At 39.5% G+C, this 16230-nt stretch overlaps 1 pseudogene; it reads right to left on the bottom strand.

Annotated features, from left to right (window-relative positions):
• Positions 1-15276: 15276 nt before the first annotated feature.
• LOC149161114 (putative sulfate transporter 3.3 pseudogene) lies at positions 15277-15817 on the bottom strand (annotated as a pseudogene).
• Between the last annotated feature and the right edge of the window lie 413 nt (positions 15818-16230).

Raw genomic sequence — 16230 nt, 5'->3', positions numbered from 1 at the left:
TTCCTTCTCCCTTCATCCTGTCTTTGCTGATGTGGAACCACACCTTGTCGCCCACTTGGAATTGATGGTCGACTGGGTGTTTATCATGTCGAGCCTTATAACGGGCTTGACTTTTTTCCAACTTCTCTTTCATTGCTTGGTGAATCAATTGGATTCGCTGAATGAACTGCTAAGCTTTGTCTATATCATTACGTCCACTGGAGCCATCCTCCCCTCCAAAGACCATGTCAAAAGGGTCCTTTGGCAGGTAACGAAAGCATGTCTCGAATGGTGAACGCTGCGTCAATGAATGCACTACTCGGTTGTAGGAATGCTGTATATAGGGGAGATGTTCATACCACAATAGCCTCGTAATAAGTGTACCACGGTATGATTAACAACCTCTGTCTGCCCGTCGGTCTGCGGGGGAAATGCTATACTTCTTTTCAGTTTGGTGTTCATCATCCTCCACAAGCTGGTCCAGAACTCCCCAAGAAAGCGAGAGTCTTGATCTTACACAATTGATGTGGGTAATCCAAAGTGGACCCAAACATGCTGAAAGAAAAGAGAAGCAGTCTGCTCTGCAGTAATATGCTTTTTACAAGGCATAAGAATACACATTTTGCTGAAACGGTCAACGACAGCATAAAAATAGTCGTGACTCTTCCTAGACAAAGGTAAACCTCCTACAAATTCCATTAACACACTTTCCCATGGACGACTCGGAATAGGGAGTGGTGTGTAGAACCCAAGTTTTCTATTAGAGGGCTTTGAAACAGAACACATCACACAACCCTTTACATAGCGAGTCACAATGTTTTTCATATGAGGCTAAAAGCAAAATCTTTGTACATGACATAAAGTCTTCTCGACACCAAAGTTTCCAGACACAAGAGAGGTGTGGGCCTCTCAAATTACATGCACTCTTTCTCCTATGGGAATACATAATTTACCAAGGTGATACAACAATTTCCCTTGAAAGTGATAGTTGTCCACCCGTGAACCATGGGTTAATTTTGAATAAACTTCCTTAAATTCATCATTGTTAGCATATTGTTTAGAATAACTTTCAAAAGGCAATGAAGCATTATGCAAAATAACAGAAGCAGAAATAAGAGGGCGAGATAGCATACCGGCCACTTTATTGCTAGTGCCCTTCTTATACTTTATTACTAGATGAAACTGTTGAAGAAAGCCCATCCACTTGAAATGACGAGTTTACTGCAACTTGGTTTGTGATTGAAGGTACTGCAAGGGCTGATGATCTATATGGATGATGGTCTCTTTGCAGATCAGGTAGTGTTTCCACTTTTTCACACTCTGCACCAAGGCATAAAGCTTCTTGTAATAGGTGGAATAGTTGATCACATCTTGAGAAAACTTCTCAAAATGGTAACAAACTGGCTTCTTTTGCTACATCGGTACAGCTCCCATGGCATAACCGCTGGCATCAGTTTCGATCTCAAATGGCTGTTGGAGATCAGGTAAGGCTAAGACTGGCGCGATGCTAATTTTTTCCTTCAAAGTTTCAAAGGACTTCTGTTGTCTTCCTCCCCATTGGAAGCCTTGTTTCATACTTGTCAATGTGTGCAAAGGTGCCATAATAATAGAGAAATTAGCAATAAATCTCCTCTAATATTGGACTGCACCAAGAAAGCTATGGACCTCATTTACACTCGTAGGCTTAGGCCAATTTACAATTGCTTCAACTTTAGCGGGGTCAATTTTTAATTGACCATGACCAACAATATGAGCTAGGTAACCCAAAGAGGTTTTCCTGAACTCACACTTTGACAATTTTACAAAGAGTTTTTCTTTTTTCAGCACATCAAGCACTTTCTTTACATGGATCATATGTTCAAACCAACTTTTGGTAAAAAATAGTATATCATATAAATATACGAGAACAAACTCATCAATGAAAGGCTGGAATATATTATTCATAACCCGCATAAAGGTGGCTGGAGCATTGAAAAGCCCGAATGGCATCACCATCCATTCGAATAGCCCCTGCTTGGTTTTGAAAGCGATTTTCCACACGTCCTGCTCCGCAATTATAACTTGGTGATAGCCAGTGTGCAAATCCAACTTTGTGAAATATATAACATTTTTTAATTGATCCAATAAATCATCTATGCATGGGAGGGGATGGCAATTTTTCACCGATATTTTGTTAAGCGTGTGGTAGTTCATGCACATCCTCCAGCTACCGTCTTTCTTTGGCATTAGAACAATCGGCGAACCACATGGAGAGGAGCTCGGCCTGATTACGCCTTGGTCTAGCAATTCCTGCACTTTCCACTTAATCTCCTCCATTTCGACTGCTGACATCCTGTACATGCCGATATTCGGTAGAGGGGTGTCATGCAACATGTTGATTTCATGTTGGATTTCCCTCTTTGGAGGTAGTCCCCGCGGCTCCTGAAACAATTCATCATAATCAGGAATTAAGTCCATCAATTCCTATTTATGCTTCCCATCACAGCCCTGGAAAGCGTCAACAAATTCGGCCCCTTTCTCCCTTACGACCATAAGCATACATGTCTTACTGGAATTCACCAACCATTTCATTTGCCCAGCACTTACGAGGCTGGAATTAATCTTGTTTTGATGAGCTCGCACTATGTATTCTACCCCATCCTTTGTGATGTGATATTTATTCTCATGGCAGAAAAAAACAACTTTTCTGTCATACAGGTATGGGCTCCCCAATACCATGCCACAGATATCCAGTGGTATTACATCCATCTCTACATCGTTTACCAGCTTAGACGCCATCACAAATTTTACCTTGCATTGCTGGGTTACATTCAATTTAGCTTCATCATGTATCCATCCCAGTGGGTAAGGCTTTGGGTGAGGTTTTCTTTCTAAGCCAAGCTTCTTTACTAGGGATTCAACAATTAAATTTTCTTGGGACTCAATATCAAAAAGAGTCTCTAATTTGGTGTGATTTACTACAACTATGATATGAAATAATTCAATTATTTTTCTATCATTTGAAAGGGACTCATCTACATAACTGGTGCTTCCATGTGATTTAGAATCAACAGGAGGTGTAAGGGTACCTTTTGTTCCTGCTGCTGTGACCAACGCTTCATCTCCCAAATCTGATCCAAGGTCTTGCTGTGCCACTGCCACTATTTTCTACTTTCCCTTTCCTCCATACTTCTTTGGATGCCTTTCTGGGTGTTGCTTCCAATAGTGATCATCATCGTGGCCTTATTTCTTGTAGTGATTGTAATAAGGCCGCTCTCCCTCTTTGGCTACGACTATTTTCTTCTCCTTCCCTTTCCATTTCGCTTTGGATTTTCCATTGGGAGGTTTGAACGGTGGCTTTCTGGATTGGTCCTCTCTTTCATTCTTCCCCCTGTTCTCAATATGAATTGCCTTCACACTAGCTGCATCAATAGTGGTTGGTTCAAACAACAATAATGAATGCCGAATATAACTATGTAGTGAGCCAATATAATTAGTTACAACTTCAAGTGTATCTAGTGCAATACCCAAATTCAGTGCTTGCTTCCTAAATTCTTCTGTAAAACTCTGAACATCCTGCCCTTTTCCTTGCCTTAAATATTTCCAATTCATCAAATCTTTTTGTTTGTATCATAAGGGATAAAATTGTTCCTTTAACGTAGAAGTAAAATTAGACCATGAGGAAAAGAGCTTACCCACATTTTTTCTGCTCTGCAATTTAATCTCCCACCAAAAGAGAGCTGTGCTGCCCAACCGTAGAGAGGCCAGTTGGATTTTTGCCTGATCCTCTACGATTTGCTAAATCCTGCAGTAAACCTCAATCTGCCTGATCCAAATGTTAAGCTTTTTTGCGTTACTTTCACCATTAAACACAGGAAGATCAAATTTAACATCTAATTAAAAAAAAAGTTTCTTAGATGCATCCTTTGGATTTCTCTAATTATGGTGGTGAGGGAAGAAGAACCTTCACCACTAGAAGGAGAAGGAGGGGGTTCTTCTCCATCATTCCCATGTGCTGAACCTTGTCCTTGTAGGTTCCTCTCTTCTGCTTTTTCTAGTCTTATAACTAGTTGACTGATATTCTCTGCCATTGAATAGAAAGTCTTTCTGAAATTGCGCTCCTCTTCAATACAAGCTTCCTCTTTAGCCATGTTTCTTCTCCGAGGTGCACGCCCTGCCTCTGGATTGAAAGGCTCTAAATTCCCTTCGCCTCTTTGAAGCCTACCTCTTGTTAGCATATAAACATGCAATTCACATCTAAAAAGCCTTGCTCTGATACCACTTGATCTAGGATGTTTTCGCTTATAGATGTATAGAAAAGACTTACATGTAAAATTGCACCTTAACTCAAAAATGTGCACATAAGAAGAAGTAAACACATAAAAGGCACAAAAGAAAACACCAAGGCTTGATAACAGAGTTCGTCCAATTCCAGCTACCTCTTCGGGCCCAGCTCAACAATGGGGAGGCCTTTCGTATTAAATGGCATCAATAAATAGAATTACATTCATCAAACTATCCACACGAGGCTTATACCTCCAATATGAAAGATGGCTATAAAATAAATTCCTGAGATGGAGAGGTATGTAGCACCAAATCTTACTATAGCAATAAAAGGGGCTGGAGTATGTAAACTTCCCAAAACAGACCAATAGATGCTCTTGGCCTCCTATGAAACAACGTGCTGCCACCAAAACAATGCCTCCTCTACTCTTTCCAACGATCCTCTTTTATAATGGATTCTCGGATAGGATCCCATTTAAATTGGGGCTTGCCTGGTTAACTATGGAGGTTGTTAGAGTGGGAGGATTGGTGGGCACAACCACTTTTCTAAATGGCCTTATATCGTTCGAAACGATAAAACTCCATAAATCCTGAAAAATACTGAAATCCGCCCAAAAACCATACACCCGGACTTCAAAAAGCATAAAATCCGGCTTATTTTCCCTATCGGGTCCGCGTTGGGGTCACAAATCAACATATCAGGGTGTCTCTGTCCTAGTTATCGGGAATGACCGATTGCCAATATCGGCGTCGGCCAATCGCGTTGGCATCCCCCACATATGTCGCCCTGGGTGACTGATAAGGGTTCCGCAGATCTGGTTAATCGCTGATCGCATTGCCCGCTCGCCGATATACATGTAAGTCCTCCAATTACAATTGTCTCCGATCTGATCAGAGATCAGTGATCGGGGGTTCCATGGCCCAAAGGTTAAATCCACCCATATGCAACTTCCGATTGCGATTTGGCCTTAAGGGCTTAAGACTCATTTTCAAAGGAAATTCCTCATTTTCTTAAAGACTAAAGCATCCTTCTTCAAGCAATAACTTCGTCATCCGAACTCGGATTGAAGTATTGTTTATGCCATTGGAATCAGGAAGATGAGATCTCTGCTTTGGTTCTGGGTTGACTTCATTCTACCCACTTAGATTTCTAAGTTTTTCCATGCTATTGTATCTGAAGATCCACCTAGATCAATTTGATAGCTCTAACATCTAATTTTCTCCTATCCTCTTTAGAAATATGAGTAAAGGCCCTGCATCCAAATATCCTTAAATGACTAACTTTAGGTTTAAAACCATAAAATGCTTCAAATGGTGTTTTGTGCTCAAGATACTTGGTAGGGCTTCTATTTTTAAGATATACATCTGTATTAATGGCTTCAACCCAAGAATTATTAGGAAGTCCTTTAATTTTTAACATACTACGATCACATTCAACTAATGTTCTATTCTTTCTCTCAACTAATCCATTTTGCTGAGGTGTATGTGGTACTGCAAATTGTTGCATAATTCCATTTTTTCTTGCAGAATTTCACAAAAGCTCCTAAGGTGTACTCACCACCTTTATCTGATCAAGTAATTTTAATGCTTTTTCCTATTTACTTTTGAACCATACTCTTGAATTCTTTAAAGTATTCAAACACATCACTTTTATTCCTTATAAATTAGACCCGAGTGTATCCAGTGCTATCATCAATAAATATGGGAAAGTAATATGCCCCGCCAAGTGACTTAGTTTGCATTGGACCACATACATCAGTATGTAGTAGTTCAAGTATTTCACGTTTTCTTCTATTTTCATGCACATGAAATTCTTCCCTATGTTGTTTTCGTAGTGCACAACCTTCACATTCTAAGTGTTCACCCTTAATATTTGGAATACCTTCTACCATAAATTTATTTTGTAGTAACATTAAGTCATTGTGATTTAAGTGTCCATACCTTTGATGCCAAAGCTCTATATTTGACTTGCCCATTGATGCCAAAGCTCGATTCCCATTCTTTATTACATCCAACATGTATAATCCTCCAACTCTCATTCCTTTTGCAACAACCTTGTAGTTGTCCGGCAGATCCTTTACCAAACAATGTGATTTCACAAATTCAACTTTTAAATGCTGATCCGTAGTAGTAGAGACAAAAATTTAATTCTTCTTTAATCCTAGAATATACACCATAATTTTAATTTGTTTTTCTTGTCCATTAGGCATCATGAAACTTATATCACCGTAACCTTTAATTTAATATGATCTATTATCTCCTAAATATATGTGTGCACCATTATTAACTTCATGATAAGTATCAAACCAGTCTATTTTGCATGACATGTGGATTGATGCACCAGAATATATAAACCAATCATTATCATCATCAGTTTCTGCTGATAAAGAAACATTGGACACAAACAATTTAATATTTCTAAAGTCATGACTAATTGCTTCATATCTATTAACATAATTTCCCGAATGCCTTGTTTCTTTAAATTGACTAGACCTTATTTTTATGCAATTCTTAGCAAAATGACCAAGTTTTCCACAGTAATAACACTCATCATCTCTACTTGGTTTGGAATTTGGCCTTGGTAAAGGTGTACCTTGAAATGATTTTACCTGTGGCCTTTTGCCTTTATTTTTCTCCCACTATTTTACTTTGAAGGACTATTTCCCTTTAGCAATCAATGCTAAATCTGAATTGAGAGATTTCTGTTTAAGACTTCTTCTCCTCTCTTCTTCCTGAATAAGTTAAAAATATTGGAGAAATGGTTATATGGTTGTAACGCATCTCCTTAGTTTAGGATTAGTTCCTAGAGTTTAGGAGGTTGTTCACAACTACCTAATTTTCAGTGATGTATTTAATATTGTAATATTCATTTGATGTGATGTAGAGTGAACGAGAGAGAGAGTCTCCTCTTTGTTTGAGTGTAGTCTCCAGGTGCTGTACACACCTGTGAGCTGCAACTCCTTCATTTAATTCAAAGTTTGATTTTTATCTTGGTATCAGAGCTTAGGGTAGAGATAGCCTCAATTTTTTTTTAGGGATGTATCATTAGCTACATATCTGTAGTGGTAGGAGAGCATGTAAATGTATCTATGTGATCAGGTGGAACTGTAGTAACACCTAGAGTGAAGACCAATCTTAGATGACTGATCATCTCTGAGTGCAAGAAAGGGTTGGCTCAGACTTGTTGCGCGCCTTTTTTAAAAGCAGAAATGGATTGGCGCGATTTTTTAGAGAACAGACGCGCCCATTGGTGCGGGTTTGAGGCTGATAAATGCGCCATCAAAATCGTGGCTGAATTGGCGAGGATCCGTGGCTGTTAATTGCGCCAATTTCGGTGCACTTCATAAATTTTTCTTTTCTATAATTGGCACGGATTCGTGGCTGTTCAGAGCGCCAAAGAGCCAACCTCTTTCTCTCTGGAAATCTGCAATTTTTCGTTGCAGATTGGAGTTGCCCAGTGGTGGCATGTGGAGATTTCTGCTCGGTGGCAGCAGATTTGATTTGCCCGGTGGTGGCGAATTGAGGTTCCTTGATCCGCTCGGAGGTAGCAGATCGGACCTGCCCGGTGGTGGTGAATCAAAGCTCTGTGATTTTCTCAGTGGAAGCAGATCAGTTTTTTGCTCGGTGGTGGCGCAGTGCAGCTCCTCGATCTGTTCGGTGGAAGCAGATCGCCTTTGCCCGGTGGTGGCGTGTTGGAGCTTGTTTGTTGATCTGTTCGGTGGTAGCAGATCGGTTTTGCCCGGTGGTGGCACAGTGAAGTCCCTGATCTGTTTGGTGGTAGCAGATCGGACTTGCCTGGTGGTGGCACAGTGAAGTCCCTGATCTGTTCAGTGGCAGCAGATCGGACTTGCCCGGTGGTGGCACAGTGAAGTTCCTGATCTGTTCGGTGGTAGCAGATCGGACTTGCCCAGCGGTGGCCGATTGGAGTGTTCAGTTGGGCGAAAATGAATAACAGTATAGAATCATATCTCCACGAGTTTGGCAAACTCGATGGATCGATTTTCTCCAACTAGAAATTCAAAATGCAAACTTTGCTGGAGAGCATAAATGCATGGTTGATCGTTGAGGGAAATGAGCAGAGATATGGAATAGCGACCCAAGAACAAGATTGGGATAAAAGAGAAATGAAAGCAAAAGTTATACTGAAGATGTCCGTTAAAGACAATATTATCCCACATATTAGAGATTCTACGTCGGCCGCTGATATATGGACGATGATCAAGAACTCGTACGAGACTCAGAATACAAATCGTGTTCTGGAACTCAATTTGCATTGAAGATGGACGAGAATGAGTCCGTTGTTGGATTCATGGCCAGAGTCAAGGATCTGAGTGAAAAACTGGGAGCTATTGGAGAAAAGGTGTCCGACTCAGATCTAGTCATGCTTACATTGAACAGAACGACTGATGAATAACAGACGTTCATCACAGGACTGTCAGTGAGGGAGAAAGCACCTTCATTTGATGAGCTCACAGCGATTCTGCTCCAGGAGGAGGAGCGACGACAGAATCTGAAAACTCAGAGCAATGACCTGGCTCTGATGGCAAAAAGGCAACAGTACAGAGGGAAGCAGCACCAGCACCAACATCAGCACCAACACCAGCAACCGCAACAGCAACAGTAGAAAGGAGCCAACTCTTTTCAAAAGAGATCATTTAGAGGTATGACTGATAATTATGTTAAGAAATGTTTTTACTGTGGAAAACCTGGTCATCAGATTAAAGAATGCTATAAGAGGCAGACAGATGAAAGAAGAAGCAAACAGAGGAAACATCAGGGGTGTTTTGCTGGAGAAGAGGAGGACCACAACCATGATCTTTGACTATTCACAGTTGATTGTGCTCTTTCAGCATCAAAGGGAGCTGAGGACAACATATGGTATGTCGACTCTGGCGCATCCTCACATATGACCGGTAAGAAGGACTGTTTTGAATTTCTTGAAGAATCTGCGTGTGGATCAAAAATTTATCTAGGAGATGACAGTGGGTATGAGATCAAAGGATATGGAGATATTCCTGTGAAGCTACCTAGTGGCGACATTAAACATCTTCAAAATGTATTATATGTTCCAGGAACTAAGAAAAACTTGATCTCTGTCTCAATGATTACAGACGAGGACATGTAGGTGCAATTATTTAAGAATGGTTGTGTCATTAAGGATAGCCAGATGGAAACAGTTGCAACAGGAGTGCGTGGGGAATCTGTATAGATTGGACGCAAAGAGTATGCCACGACAAGCAATGGTTGCAGCTGGATCAACAGTCGAAAATCTTTGGCATCAGAGATTCGTCCATCTCAATTTGCAAGACCTCATCTTACTTTAGAAGAAAGGTATGGTCGATGGACTCCCTGTTTTTCATAATGTCAAGCTGGAATGTGATGGATGTGCATTAGGGAAAATGCATAGAGAAGGGTTCCCTTTGCATGTCAACAGAAAGGAAAGAGACATTCTAGAACTAGTGCATACAGATATTTGTGGACCTATAAAAACTAGGTCTTTAGGAGGAGCATACTACTTTCTGTTGTTTACAGATGATTGCACTAGGTTTTCATGGGTGTATTTTTTAAGTAAAAAGAGTCAAGCCTTTTGGTATTTTAAAGAGTTTAAATCTATGATAGAGAACCAAACAGGAAAAACGATAAAGATTCTCTGCTCGGACCAAGGGGGAGAATACAGGTTAGGAGAGTTCATGAACTTCTGCAAGCAGCATGGGATTATGCAGCAATTCACAGTGCCACACACTCCACAACAGAATGGAGTAGCAGAACGCAAGAACAGAACTCTTGTGGAGTGCGCGAGAAGTATGCTTCAAGGTAAAGGTCTATCGAATGGTCTTTGGGCAGAAGCCATTAACACTGCTGTTTATTTAAAGAATATGAGTCCCACTAAATGTCTAGGCTTCAAAACCCCCTTTGAAGCATTGTTTGGACTCAAGCCAGCAGTTAGTCATTTAAGAATATTTGGATCAAAAGCTTATGCTCATATACTGAAAGCAGATAGAAAGAAGTTAGACCCCAAAGCCTTGAAATGTATATTTGTTGGATATGGCACAGAGTATAAGGCATACAAGTTATATAATCCTGTGACTCATAAAGTTTTTGCAAGCAGAGATGTTATTTTTCATGAACAGGCTGAAGATGGAAAGGAAGACTCTAACAGTGATAGCCACATTCCATTGCTGATAGAAATGAACAGTGACAAAGATGAAGAGCAGGAGCAGGAGCAGAAACAGGAAGAAGTAGCAGCAGATAGTGTAATAAGTGATGATGCAGACCTGGAAAGCACTGAAACATATAGACTTGAGATAAGTCCTCTACCTAGAAGATCAGGTAGGAAGACTAGACTACCTGAAAGATTGAAAGGCTATGCTTTAATGTCCAAAATTTTAAACATTGTAGAACCTTCAAACTATGAAGAAGCAAGTAAATCAGATGCATGGAGGGCTGCAATGCATGAGGAAATTAAATCAATATATAGAAATCATACTTGGGATTTAGTTGAGTTTCCTGAAGGAAAAACCCCTATAGGATGTAAGTGGATGTATAAACCAAAGATAAATGCAGATGGGAGTGTAGAAAAATTCAAAGCAGGACTGGTAGCAAAGGGTTACTCACAGCAAGAAGGAATAGATTTCGATGACACCTTTGCCCCTGTAGCTAAACTAAATACAATTAGAATGCTAATTTCGTTAGAAACAAAACATAAATGGAAGCTACACCAGCTAGAAGTTAAGTCTGCATTTCTGAATGGTGAATTAAAGGAAGAAATCTATTTAGTACAACCTCCTGGTTTTGTGAAAAAGGGGCAGGAGCATTTAGTGTGTAAATTGCATAAGGCACTTTATGGTTTGAAACAAGCACCCAGGTCATGGTATGAGAAAATTGATTCATTTTTTATACAGCATGGTTTTCATAGGAGCCTCAACGATCCAAACCTATATACCAAGATAAATAAACAGAGGCAAATCATTTTGATTTCTTTGTATGTGGATGACATGATCATAACAGGAAATGCAAATAATTTGATCAAAGAAATCAAGCAGCAAATGTCACAGGTATTTGAAATGAAAGACCTTGGAGATCTTCATTATTGCCTAGGATTGGAGGTATGGAAAGATTCTGGTCAAACTTTTCTAACTCAAGGAAAGTATGCCAGAACCCTGTTGGAAAGATTCAGAATGGAACAGTGCAAAACAGCAGCAACACCATTGCAGCAGAATCTCAAGTTAAGCAGTGACGATGGCACAAAACAGGTGGATGCCACTTTGTATAGACAGCTAGTGGGAAGTTTGATATATCTCATGACAACTAGACCTGATCTGGCATATTCTATTAGTGTGCTGAGCTAGTTTATGTCCAAACCACTTGAAAGTCACTGGATTGCAGCAAAATGTGTGTTGAGGTACCTTAGTGGTACTTGTAATTATGGTATTTTATACACTGACATTTCTGATGTTACTTTAGCAGGTTATTCAGATTCTGATTGGGCAGGTAACCTGGATGATCGAAGATCCATCACAGGTTACGCATTTAGTATTGGATCCGGGGTTATTTCGTGGAGTAGCAGAAAGCAAAGTACTGTAGCACTATCATCATGTGAAGCTGAGTACCAAGCATTGTGTGCAGCTGCATGCGAAGCTATCTGGTTGAGGAGATTGCTCAGCGATGCAGGTGAAGGACAGAAAGAAGCAACCAGCATCAAAACTGACAACCAGAGCACAATAAAGCTTGCATACAATCCAGTTTTCCATAAAAATACTAAACATATTGACACTCAGTTTCATTTTGTTCGAGAAAAGATACAGTCAAAAGAAATATGTGTGGAGTATTGTAACACTTGTGATAATTTAGCTGATATTTTTACTAAGCCTCTAGGGCGAGTAAAGTTTGAGTTATTTAGAGGGATGTTAGGAGTGCAGAATAACCCTTTCTCCATTAAGGGGGGGAGTTAAAAATAATGGAGAAATGGTTATATGGTTGTAACACATCTCCTTAGTTTAGGATTAGTTCCTAGAGTTTAGGAGGTTGTTCACAACTACCTAATTTTCAGTGATGTATTTAATATTGTAATATTCATTTGATGTGATGTAGAGTGAACAAGAGAGAGAGTCTCCTCTTTGTTTGAGTGCAGTCTCTAGGTGCTGTACACACCTGTGAGCTGCAACTCCTTCATTTAATTCAAAGTTTGATTTTTATTTGAATAAGTATGCTTGCCAACTCATCAAACGTAGGAGACCTCTCTCTAGATGAAAGACAGTGATAAACATTTTATAGTCATTAAGCATTCAATTTAATGTCACAGTAACTAAGTGTGTACTAGATATTGTTTCAACAATGTCACCTAATTTATCCTTTAGATCCTTAATTCTAGAAATAAAATTTATGACATTTTCATTTTCTTCCATCTTAATTGAAAGAAAATTACTCTTTAAATACAATATTCGATTTGTAGTCTTTGTCTCATACAAAGTTTTTGAGAGTGTCCCACGTCTCCTTGGATGTTTTTCTCTCTCCAATGTGTGGAATAATATTTTCGTTAACGAACATCTGCAAAAGCACCTTTGCTTTATTTTATCATCGCTCCCAATACTGAATTGCAACATCTGTGGCTTGAGGGTGCACTGACTTGAATTCAGCTCTAGACAAAATTGTCCATATATTGTAGCCTTCTATTAAAGTCTACAACTTAAATTTTCAATTTGCATAATTTTCACCATCTAGCTTGTTAGAGTCAGATAAATATGATTTTGCGAATACATTAGCCATTGTTAATAAGCTCATTAATCCACAAGTACCAACCACAAAGATACTAAATTTTCACAGCTTCAATAATTAATTTCCTTACTTCTTAATCACAAATAACTACACCTCAAGCACAAGTCATAAAACTATATTAAGGTTCCCAACTCAAAAATCATTAGAGAAACATCATTAGAGAAAAAGAACTCTTATTTCACCACTCCAAAACCATTATGGATACACAACTTATATTCTTTTAAATCTTCGAAATTCCAATTAAAAAACAACGACCACATACTTATTTGACAACCACAATTTACTTTTTAATTAGCTGGTAATTTCCATAAATTTCAGAACCCATAAAAACTAAATTATAGAGTTATGTATTAACAATAAAAAGGCCTAGATTCCTTAAAAAAAATCTTTTCACTGTAAATAACTCCAATTTGTATAATGTGCACGTTTAATCCTTAAATTAATTCACAGACCACATACTTATTAGTCCCTGCCATCTGGCAATGGCCAGGGACTATTGTAATCGATTTGTTCGATTTTAGCATTAGTTCAACCTGCTTAACCTCATGAATAGCCACCTCCTATCGCGAATATCCAAACTTTTTAAACTTTTTTACCAGTATTCTTTTTCATGGTCTTATTTGGCCTCTTCCCGAGGCAAGAGGGCGGAAAGCATATGTTATATCATATGTTTGCTTCAAATTTGTAAATTTAACTTCAAACTAATGCTGGACTAATGCCAGCATTAAATCTCAGGCATTTTATGTTAATCAAAATATGTTTTGTATAATAGAAAACCATCTTATGATAGGGAAGCACCACCGCACTGATGCCACTTGCACACCATGCATTACTCTGTCATTCCACCTGCACACCATGCATTACTCTGTCATTCCACCTGCAATCTCCTTGCTTGCGGGCATGCTGGATTGTTGTCTATTTAGGATCTCTTCCCTCTCGTCGGCCATCTCTGAGACTGTCTCGGCTGTGGCAGAATTTCTGTGCAGAGGGCGCAGATCATTCAGGTTGACGTCATTTCATGAAAATTCGTGGTGACATAAAGGTAATATCCACAGGCTTTTTTGGGTATATAATTCTTTCTTTTTAAATTTAGAAAATGTTCTGAGACTAGTTACCTGGTGCCATTATTTAGATTGCGTGCAGACAGAGTCGGTTATATAATTCTTTCTTTTTAAATTTAGAAAATGTTCTGAGACTAGTTACCTGGTGCCATTATTTAGATTGCGTGCAGACAGAGTCGGTTTCTTCAATTGCTGCTCCTGGACTTGCTCTTGCTGCTTTTCCCTCAAAGTAAAAGGCAGACAGAGTCGGTTTTTTGAATTCCTGCATCATGAAGATTGGCATTGTTAAAAGAAAATCAGAATTCCTGCATCATGAATGTTGGCATTGTTAAAAAAATTCAGATTCGAAAAATATAACTTATCCTCTTAGGATCTATTTCCTGAATGAAACCACATTAAAAAATTAGCTGATTACCGCAAATTTGTCGAATCTTGTCCGCACTGTTACGATCCTCTTTTTCGCGGCTGCCCTCTGTTCGCCGAAGCCCTTGCTTTGGACCTGAAGCCTCTTATTCAGCGGCTCCCCTGATGGCAAGGGTTCTCATCCACTTCTTTTTTTATTAGGATGCAACATTAAAAACTAATTATATCTATTGGGTATAATGATACTCTTTTTTATTTATATGTATGATTTTTAATTTTGGAATATTTCAAATTTGCAGCTGGGTTAGGTTTCGCTGTAACTAATAGATAAGACTATTTTTAACGAATAACTTAATTGTCAATCTTTAAATTTACAAATTATAGATTCATATTTTGTCCATTTGAATTTCAGAACTCTACGATCAAAATTCGCTTGAATTTACAATCTAATTAAACTAAGCCAAACGAGATAACTCTAACTAGGTAATTGTGTTACATACAAGGCACTGGCATTTGTTCCTGCAGCCGGGTGTTCAATCTTCTTTGTGCAGTGACAGGCGCCCGTGCAGCCACTGTTTGCAGGGACGCTTCCGAAGGTTTCTCCTCCATATTTCACTTCGCTGCCAGGCTTTCTCCGATCCTGTAAAAAGAACAGGGCAAATGCTTATAACAGACCTGCTCAAATACACCTTACAACAACAGCTTAAACAAGTCGGGACTAACTAAATTTGCACAGTTCCGACGAAGGCATTGCAGCTAGAATCCACTGTAGTAAGCACCAGTTTTGTCCCGTCCAACAAATTCTCGTTGTTGTTCACATCATTCACCATCAATTCTATAGCCGTCTTTGTCCCGTCCAACAAATTCTCGTTGCTGCACCTGCCATGAATCCAATAAGCGTTGCCCGTGACAGAAAGTCGATTATAAATCCCAGCCTGTTGTGACACATGAATCATTCATGTCAATAAACCCATTTATCTTATCATAGAATCCAGCCATATCAATTAGAGAATCTCCTACCTGAGAATCCCTAAAGAAGCCTGGAAAACACCAGCAAAGAAAGTTGCAGTGAATGCAAGTTGCAAGTACAACACAGGCTCTCTGGTTGGAGAAACCTCCTCTCTGAGCATGGCTCCGAGAAGCAGAGAAGCAATAGACACGGGCCCAACTGCAAGATCCCTGGAGCTACCAAGTACCGAATAGATTAAGGGTGGAACGAAGCTTGAATCTGCCCCAAAACCAGAGAATTATGTGAGAAAGAAATATTTTTTAACAAATTATTCATCATAGTTCAAGGTTCACAGGCTGGAACACTCACACAGCCCGATGATGGGTGGCAAGCTAGCTAGCTTGGCATAACTGATGCCCTGAAACATCCAGGCCACGCGTTATCAGCCATAACTTTCAATTTGAAAAACACAAACATTTAATGATCTGTTAATGGCTGCCTAACGTACCAGACCAGAATAGGTTGCTTACAGTGAGGGCGATAATGGCAATGCGACCGACAACTTACAGCGAAGGCGATAATGGCAACGCGACGGACAATTCATTGGTCTTACTGAAGCCCATACCTGGGCATAGAAATCACGGAGTTAAAGCCGGTTTGACATGTTACACTATCTGTGCATGCACCCAATGATTTATGTGCACAAGTCTTATGCTGTAGAAAAACATGCAGTCAATAAATTATGATAATTTGACACGCGTCGGGTATTCTGCATGTTTCTTCGCCACGAGACGATTTACCAAGCTCGTTTCTTCGCCTTCGCTAAGATCTTAGATCAGT

Source organism: Pinus tabuliformis, chromosome 5_2 (genome assembly GCF_031772625.1).
Source record: "Pinus tabuliformis cultivar Carrire ecotype Pingquan chromosome 5_2, CPIR1, whole genome shotgun sequence".
NCBI lineage: Eukaryota > Viridiplantae > Streptophyta > Pinopsida > Pinales > Pinaceae > Pinus > Pinus tabuliformis.
This window is presented reverse-complemented; position numbering and strand designations above follow the sequence as displayed.